An 8,009-nucleotide genomic window follows, 5' to 3' on the forward strand; every position below is an offset into this window, starting at 1 on the left:
GGGGGGGGGGGTGACCCTTACCTGACACTTTGCAATGAGGTTACTGTCGATGTTTCAGTTCTAGGCAGCTGGAAAAGACGGAAAATACATTATTTACAAAACAGAACTGAGCAAAAGGGCAGAATTCAGCTTAGCCTGACTAGACAGTGTTTAAAGTGCATGGGTGTGTACTTATAAAACAAAATATGTGGTGTGCTAAATAAGTAACATTGTGCATCCTCTCTTTTCTTTTGAGGACAAAATGCTAGTCACCAGAATGTAAATCAATGCATTTAACAGTGAAGACAGTCAAGTTTAAGGTCTGGCTGTAACAGTAGGGTTACAGAGGCAGAGGTAGAAGTTAAGATAAGTATGAGGCTGAATCAAAGTGTAGCGTCACCTGTTCAACCTTGTGTGTATGTGTGTGCATATATGTGAATCATTAAGTGTTTATGTGCAGATTCTTTATATGTACAAGGAGCAAATGTTATATGGGTAGCTGTAGGTGCATAACAGGTGCATTTTTCTGCAAATATACAGTATTCTGTGAAAGTCATGAGTCACTCCTCTTTTTTTTTTTTATAAATTTTGCTTCCAAGTTGCCAGACTTTCTTATAAATTTTTGAAATTGGTCTTGAGCGACTCATGGAATGAACCCGTGTTGTGTCTACACATAACAGAAAACTTAGCAAAGAACCAATATGAAATTGTGTCTTTAGGCGTTTTGTTACCGGTGGCCTGTCGCAAAAAAATGAAATTTCCTCCAATTTCCTAAATCTACAAAAAAAAATAAATTATAAAATAAAAAAATCTAAAGATAATGCAGTCTGACAGAACTAAAATTGTATTTTGGCACCAAAACAGTTATTCCCATATCTTGGCATGGTGTACAGTGTGCCCTTAAAGAAACTGGACACACGGAAGACAAAAAAAACCCCTACAGCAGGTGAACAGTATTGAAAAGTCATGCCCTATCTATGCAATGATGAATATTCTTTTGTTCAAATCATTTTAAGGATGTACAGAGAATGTTCAGGAGCTAGATAAAACAGTGAGTGTCCACAGCATCTGCAAAACACAGTGGAGCCTCTGTCATGGTTTGCTGCTACATTTCAGCCAGTGGTGTTGAGCTCTTGTCAAAATTGATGAAATTATAAAAGCAGCTTTTGTTCCATTTTGATTGGAAGCAGCTTCATGTTTTTAGCATGACAATGACACAAACACACTGCCTGCCAATGTATTAAAAGCATACCTGGATAGAAAACACACATAGTGGTACACTACCAGTCATGGATTGGCCTCCCAAGAGTCTGAAGCTAAAGATGAAGCAGTGTGGGATCATCTTGCATAAAGACATCTAAAGAAGAGCCTTAAATGTCCATTATAAACCTGGAGAACTATTCCTGGAGACTACTCAAAGAAATGACAAGAACGCTTCTCTAAGAGTGTTCAGGCTGTGCTGACGAATAAATATGGTCATACCAATTATACACTCTCAAGCTCTGGAATCATATATTTCTGTTTTGGCTTTATATATAGTATCTCCATTTATTTTGACACTTTTATATAAATTGCTGCACCATTTTTTTGCAAAAAAAAATCTGCATCTTTGCAAGTGTCTCAAAGATCATTAAAATTGCAAATGAGAAAAGCATTCTTATCTTATTGTTTGTGCATACTTAATCATCTGGGCATGTATTCCATAAAAAGTGACTTGTTGTTTTACACAACATGACTGATATTGCCACATTCTGTTTTGCAATGACTGTTAAATTTCTTCAATTAACCAATAAAGATTATTCCACTGCAGCAGTGACTCTAACACACATCACAACAACATTAAGTGTGCAACTTCAATGAAGTGCTCCATTCCCATATTTTCATGCTTCAAAGCAACAGCTTAACTTAATTTTTGGACAAATACCATTCATAGCTGTAGCAGAAAAGCTGACACTTACCTCCTGCAGTCACTGCTTAAACTGACAGCAGTGGCAAGTGACTGACCCCAGAATGGCAAAAAAATTGTGACTTCATACGCACCACCTATTTAAAGCTTCTTCGGTGCCGATGTGTGTGTGCATGCTTCTCGATAATGGGTGGGACTAATACATGCATGCACACACACATGGACACGTGCACTCTAATTCTCTCGAAGTGCAAATCCAGCAGAGCAATGTGTTCCGGTCTCACCCATAATATTGATAGTGAATACAGTGGCTTGGTATGGAAGAAAACTAGTCAAACTGTGTCATTATCCAGCCCGCATCTTATCATATTTAATGTCTGTGTTTAGAGGACAACAAGGGCTTAGACTTCTCTGCTGGGCCTGGTCACCTTCAGTCTTACTGGAGTAAAACATTTGCTTAAAGCTGGCTTTCATCTGCTTTTCTTCCTCCCACCTTAAGACGATCAACATAAAACTGAGGTGTATTAATCACATTTATGATTGCATATATAGCGGAAACTGCTGCCCGACTGTCATTTTGGGCTGACTTTTCTTCTGAACTAGACACACAAACAACAAATTCAAAACAATTCCACTCATTAACTGCAAACATTAGGTGACATTTAACTCTTCTAGTCATTAGAGGGTGATTTTAAGAAGTCATTAGAGACTAATTCTTATTCCCCAAATTGTTTTAATCTTTAAAAAAGTGTGATATTACATTTCCTGTAATGCAACTTTCTGCTTTTTGAAAGATTTATGTTTCTTGAGCTCACTTTAATGACTCGGTTGGATTATGTAAAAAAAAAAGAATGGTTCTGCACAGGGCAATTCCTGGAAGCTTATGCTTGTTAGTTTTTTAATAACATAATAATCAAGTTGTAAAGCATATCATAACAGAGGTGTGCTGTGTTTAATAAACTTTAATGTAAAGAAAAGAAATATTTGCATACCTTCTGTTGACGGTAAATGTTATCATCCTGCATCTTGTTTCTGTCACTGTACCTCATTATGTAACTGTCTGGAATCCATTGAGACTATTTTTTTCTTGACACTGGGTTGTCAGTCACCAACATGAGTGACGAAATACGAGAAGTCCTCTTCCTATATGCAAATCTGAAAGCATTGTTTCTCTGCACGCTGATATATTTAATAGTGTCTGCATGTGTTTGTCCTGAACAGAAGCTCAGAGGCCTCTGCATCCCAAATCCTCTGATGTATCTCCCATTACAAGTATAAAGAATCTATAAGCAAAATAATTTTTTTAATGTATGTTTTACTATCTTTTCTGTTTCATGCACCAAGCAAAACTGACATTCACTAAAGTGTAATTCTGCAACAGCAGCAATCTCCTAATGTAATTCTAAAAACCAATATGGATGTAAATCTATCAAATTACTCTTTGCAAAAGCAAGAAAACTAGGAATTAGCAATGTATACTACTATATAGCATTATTGGATTATTATTGTTATTATGGTTGCATTTATGCGCTGTTAAGCAGTTTCATCTGCACAAATGTGTCATACTTTGTATGAAAGTGTAAATGCAACCTGGCTGATATCCTTCATTATATCCGTTAACATAACATTTCATTCCTCCAATAAATGTTTAGCAGTAACATCAGTCTCCAAGAAAGGCATCGGTGTGAATACTTGATAGACATTAATACATGTATACACTATACATAACAGTTGATGCAAGCACAGGCTTTTGAGTTTTCATGCAATATTAAATTACAAAGCAGAGACTGCTTTTTTTGAGCCTTTTCTGTAGTGTTGTGGTTAACACATTTGCCTTAAAGGTGGAAAACATCCAGTTCAAGACCAGAAGGAGACACAAGCCCAGCCTCAGAGGTCATAATTTTCATTGCTGGTCCCAAGCCTGGATAAATGGAACGGTTGTGTCAGGAAGGGCGTTTAGAAAAAAAAAATCAACATGTGGTATCATGTGCCATTGAAACCCCTGGGAAATAAGGGAGTAGCTGAAAGTAGTTGTCGGTTGTGAAGGACACACAAAGGGAGTTTTTTACCCTCATGTAAATATCTCGTTTATGAATGAAAGGTAGCCAACTAATGCAGCTAGTGTTCAATCAGTACAGTTTAATTAAATTTTATATAGTACCAATTCATAACAGAACAAGCTTCGATTAGAAAGAAACTCAGCAATCACACAATCTCTTATGAGCAAGCACTTGGCAACAGTAGGAAGGAAAAACTCCCTTTTAACAGGAAGAAACCTTTGTCAGAACTAGGCTCAGGGAAGGAGCAATCTGCCGCAACCGGCCTGATAGAGGGTGAATAATGTGAAAAGTATTGTTCCCAGCATGGAACCCTGTGGAACTCCATGACAAACCTTTGTGTGTGAGAAAGATTCACCATTTACATACAAAAATTGGAATTCATAAGATTGATATGATTCAAGCAAGTGGAGCACAGTGCTACCACAGTACAGTCAACATCTGGCTCTCAAGTAATTGAAATAAATTACAATTCAATAGTATTTCAACAATGTTTATTATTCATTTTCAGTTAGTAAGAAAATAAATTTTAAAAATTATTTATTTTCTCATTTCAAGTAAAATAAGGCTTCGATTTTAGATTTGCTTAATTTTAATAAAGGTGTTGTTTGAATCACCCCATTTCTGTAAACCATCTCAACTTTGAATATTATTTTCTCCCTATGTGTTTCCCCCATGAGTTTTCTGTTTTCACACATGCCCTGAATAAAGCATTTGATTTGCTAAGTAATGTTATGTGGGATGAGTTACAAAGCATGTGACTCGTCTGTGTGTTGCCTTTGTATATACATTGACCACCAAAGACAAAGGAAAAGGCTGCACAGATTAAAACAACCTTACCGTAAATACAAGAAATGCTGTGCAGAGTAAATTAGAAACAGTCCATCAAAATCTAGTAATAGATCTGTCAGAATGGAGAAACATCTATGCAGATCCAGCCCGCACTCTGTCTATTGGTGACCTAGGGTTTAGATGAAGACATTAACTCAGAGAGGCTGATCGAAGTGAAGGGGTCCAAGTAAACATCAATCAAATATCAGTTATTAAAGTTGCTGTACTTTAAGGCACATCTGTGGGATAGCTGTAAATAATTTTTTCTCTAATTATTACAGTTTCATCTGGGAAGAAATTCCTAAAGTCATTGCTAGTTAAGGTTAACAGACTTAGCTCATTAAAAATTGGACTTTTTCTCAGCCTGGCTACAGTGCTGAAGTTAATTTGTCACGAATAGTAAGATGTCCTAGCTTTACTGAGGGCTTTTGTAGAATAACAAACTATTTTTTTAGGCCAAAAGTGTAACACCAATTCTTCTTCAGCCTATCCATTATCTACTTCAAGGTGGAAGTTTGTGAGTTACCAGGGAGTCAAGCAATCAAGCATCTGTAATGTGCTGCCTTCTTTTTCAGAGAAAACACAGAATCCAGGGTCATACGCAGTGCAGATGCTACAATATTAATAAGATATAATCGATTTCTGTGGGATAAAAAAAATGCAGAGAAACATATAAGATTGCAACTGGTCCCAAGTCTGGATAGTCATGTTTTGGGGTGTTTAATAAATTCAGCCAGATTTCAGGAAAAAAGAGAGCTTCTCTATCTAACATCTCCTAACAAGACCAGGTTTCCCCAAAAAGTTTCCTAGTTAAGGTTGGTGGAGCACTGGAGGTCACCCAATGCAGCCTGATTTCCTGGCTGCTCGGGAGGACCTGCCAAGGGAGCGCTAACTGGGGCTAAGCTACTTTGGCCCACACTGACTACCAGTTGGGCTGGTTATAGGACTGTGGAGGCTCTCAGGTCATCGTACTCTAAGGAGCTTGGAAAGAAAAGCATCTGGACTTTTTAAAGTTTCTTGAAGACTTTTCATCTCTCATCCAAGAAGTTTCTTCAGTTCTAAGAGCAGTTGGTGGAGTCCCAGATGGTCTTCTACTCTTTCTGTCGTATTTGAGGTTTGTAAAACAATGACCAAACAATGCACTTTGACGTGCAAATAGATACAGAAATGGTGCAAAAATGCTGGTAGCAAAATCCCATTTAAAAATTCACCAAATCAGCAATTCAATACCAGCAGAAGTGATTCCAGCCCAGTTGCTACAGCTGGCACTAATATGCTTGGTATGTGTGCAGGGCAACTGAGACTATGCTAAACAAACTCAGGGAGGGAAATCCTTACTGTGTGTTTGGCAGCATGCCAGCATCCAGATCATGGTACAGCTGAATAAATTCATTCCATAAATATTATTATATATACAGTAGTTTTATCTGTTACCATAACACTTCAGAGTTCAGAAATAAATAGGTGACATGATGGTGGCTACATCCATCTTTTATATAAAGTTATGGTTAAAAAAAAGAAAGAAAATGTAGTAAACAATTCTAATATTAAGGAAACCTTTTATTAGCCGATATGCTTGGATACTTTATGGCACCTTGCTTATACTGTAATCTTTTTAAAAAAAAAGACAGTTTCTTTACTTGTACTGCTTTCCACATTTCGCATTCTTTATAATGCTGACAAGTGATAACAGAAGTATAGCACAGCCCTTGAGCACTGTTTCTACTATAAAGTACCATCACAGAAAGTGGTCACAGGGTGGAAAAGTCATCATGCAAGGATGGAAAAAGACAAGAAATGCCCAAATTATTTTCAATGAGCATTTAAAGCGTTAAAAGGAAGTTCACTGCTTTAACAATGATCTTACAGCTGATCTAACAGGTGGGCAGGCAAGACATCAGCCACACTCGGTCAGATGAGGAAGCAAGTAGGAAGCAGGAAGGAAAGACTTTAGCCAGACAACATTCTGGCCAAAAGCATCAGAAAAACAGCTTTCTGCTTTCTACACGCTAAAGCTGAGCAGCATATGTGTAGGCAGCAGACTGATGACAGGAGACAACAGATGATCAGCAGATGGTCAGGTGGAGTCTGACAGCATCTGAAAATAAAAATGCAAAAGAAGAGGCATTTGTTCTTATATATTGTTACTTACAAACTTCATTCAGTGTGTCCTATTAAATTAACTAACTTTAGGTTAAGAAAAAAACTGGCACTACTTCAAAAAAGTAGGGGCAGGAGACAAAAAAATGATACAACATAGTAATGCAATATCAATACATGAACACCACATATAGACATGTTGTTAAAATACTTTGGGAATACTACGATCAAGAGGGCTATCCCATGCACCACCATCCTGAGATAATAGGAAAATACACTGAATTAATCCATCCATTCACTTCTGCTTATCCGTCGCCTACAGCCTACCCAGCTGTCTTAGAGCGAGAGGCAGGGTACACCCTGGACAGGTCGCCAGTCTGTCACAGGGCTAACACATAGACAACCATTCGTGTTTCCAATTAACTTATCCCCACTAACTGCATGTCTTTGGACTGTGGGAGGAAACCAGAGTACCCGGGGATGACCCAAGCAAACAATCAACAGTGCTAAACAGCGTGCCACTGCACTGTTGAATTAATTCATCTGTGAAACCATCCAACACTGGACTTCCTAATGCAGAGCAAGCTAATGGCTCAGTCACACAGGTACAAATAGGACAGCAGGCTCCGTGCATCTACATAAAATAAAAATGACAATAATAACGATAAATGCTGTCTTATTTATAAATACAGACAGACTGCTAGGACGTTGCCATCAGTCCAAATTAGTTTTTGTCAATGAGCACAACTTGAGGGGACTCGAGGTCACTGCAATTTTTAGTAGATACACTAATGGTATCAATTTCAAACTCCTATGTTGCCCACCTGCTCACCCGGCGGGACAAAAATACATCATCAGCCTTTTATGAGGGGTAATAATAAACTGGATTATATGTATGGCAAGTGCTTTAATACTTCAGGAACACTTTAAAGTTAAAACTGACTCCACTGAATGGAACAGTCCCATGGAGAATAATCATCTTTAGCACAGCAGGGGGCAGCATTCTTTAAAGGATTACTGAAAGTGACTGTGATAAAATCGCTGAGGTTCTTCAGGTTCATGTGCAACCAGAACTCATTTCTCTGTGTACATATCACTAAGCACATTTAAGCAGAAATCTTTAAAACGGGAGATTC

At 37.8% G+C, this 8,009-nt stretch overlaps 1 protein-coding gene across 1 annotated transcript in view; it reads right to left on the reverse strand.

Moving 5' to 3' along the window:
• slc4a1b (solute carrier family 4 member 1b (Diego blood group)) overlaps positions 1 to 2,012 on the reverse strand; it is an 11,512-nt gene extending 9,500 nt beyond the window's left edge. Inside the window, exons 1-2 of the mRNA XM_005753522.2 lie at positions 1,938 to 2,012; positions 22 to 68 (exon numbers count right to left, since the gene is read on the reverse strand). The gene's annotated coding sequence lies outside the window, so the exon portion shown is untranslated. The remainder of the gene's footprint in view (positions 1 to 21; positions 69 to 1,937) is intronic.
• Between the last annotated feature and the right edge of the window lie 5,997 nt (positions 2,013 to 8,009).

Source organism: Pundamilia nyererei, unplaced genomic scaffold (assembly GCF_000239375.1).
Source record: "Pundamilia nyererei isolate P.nyererei 1_Seehausen unplaced genomic scaffold, PunNye1.0 scaffold00435, whole genome shotgun sequence".
Classification (NCBI taxonomy): domain Eukaryota; kingdom Metazoa; phylum Chordata; class Actinopteri; order Cichliformes; family Cichlidae; genus Pundamilia; species Pundamilia nyererei.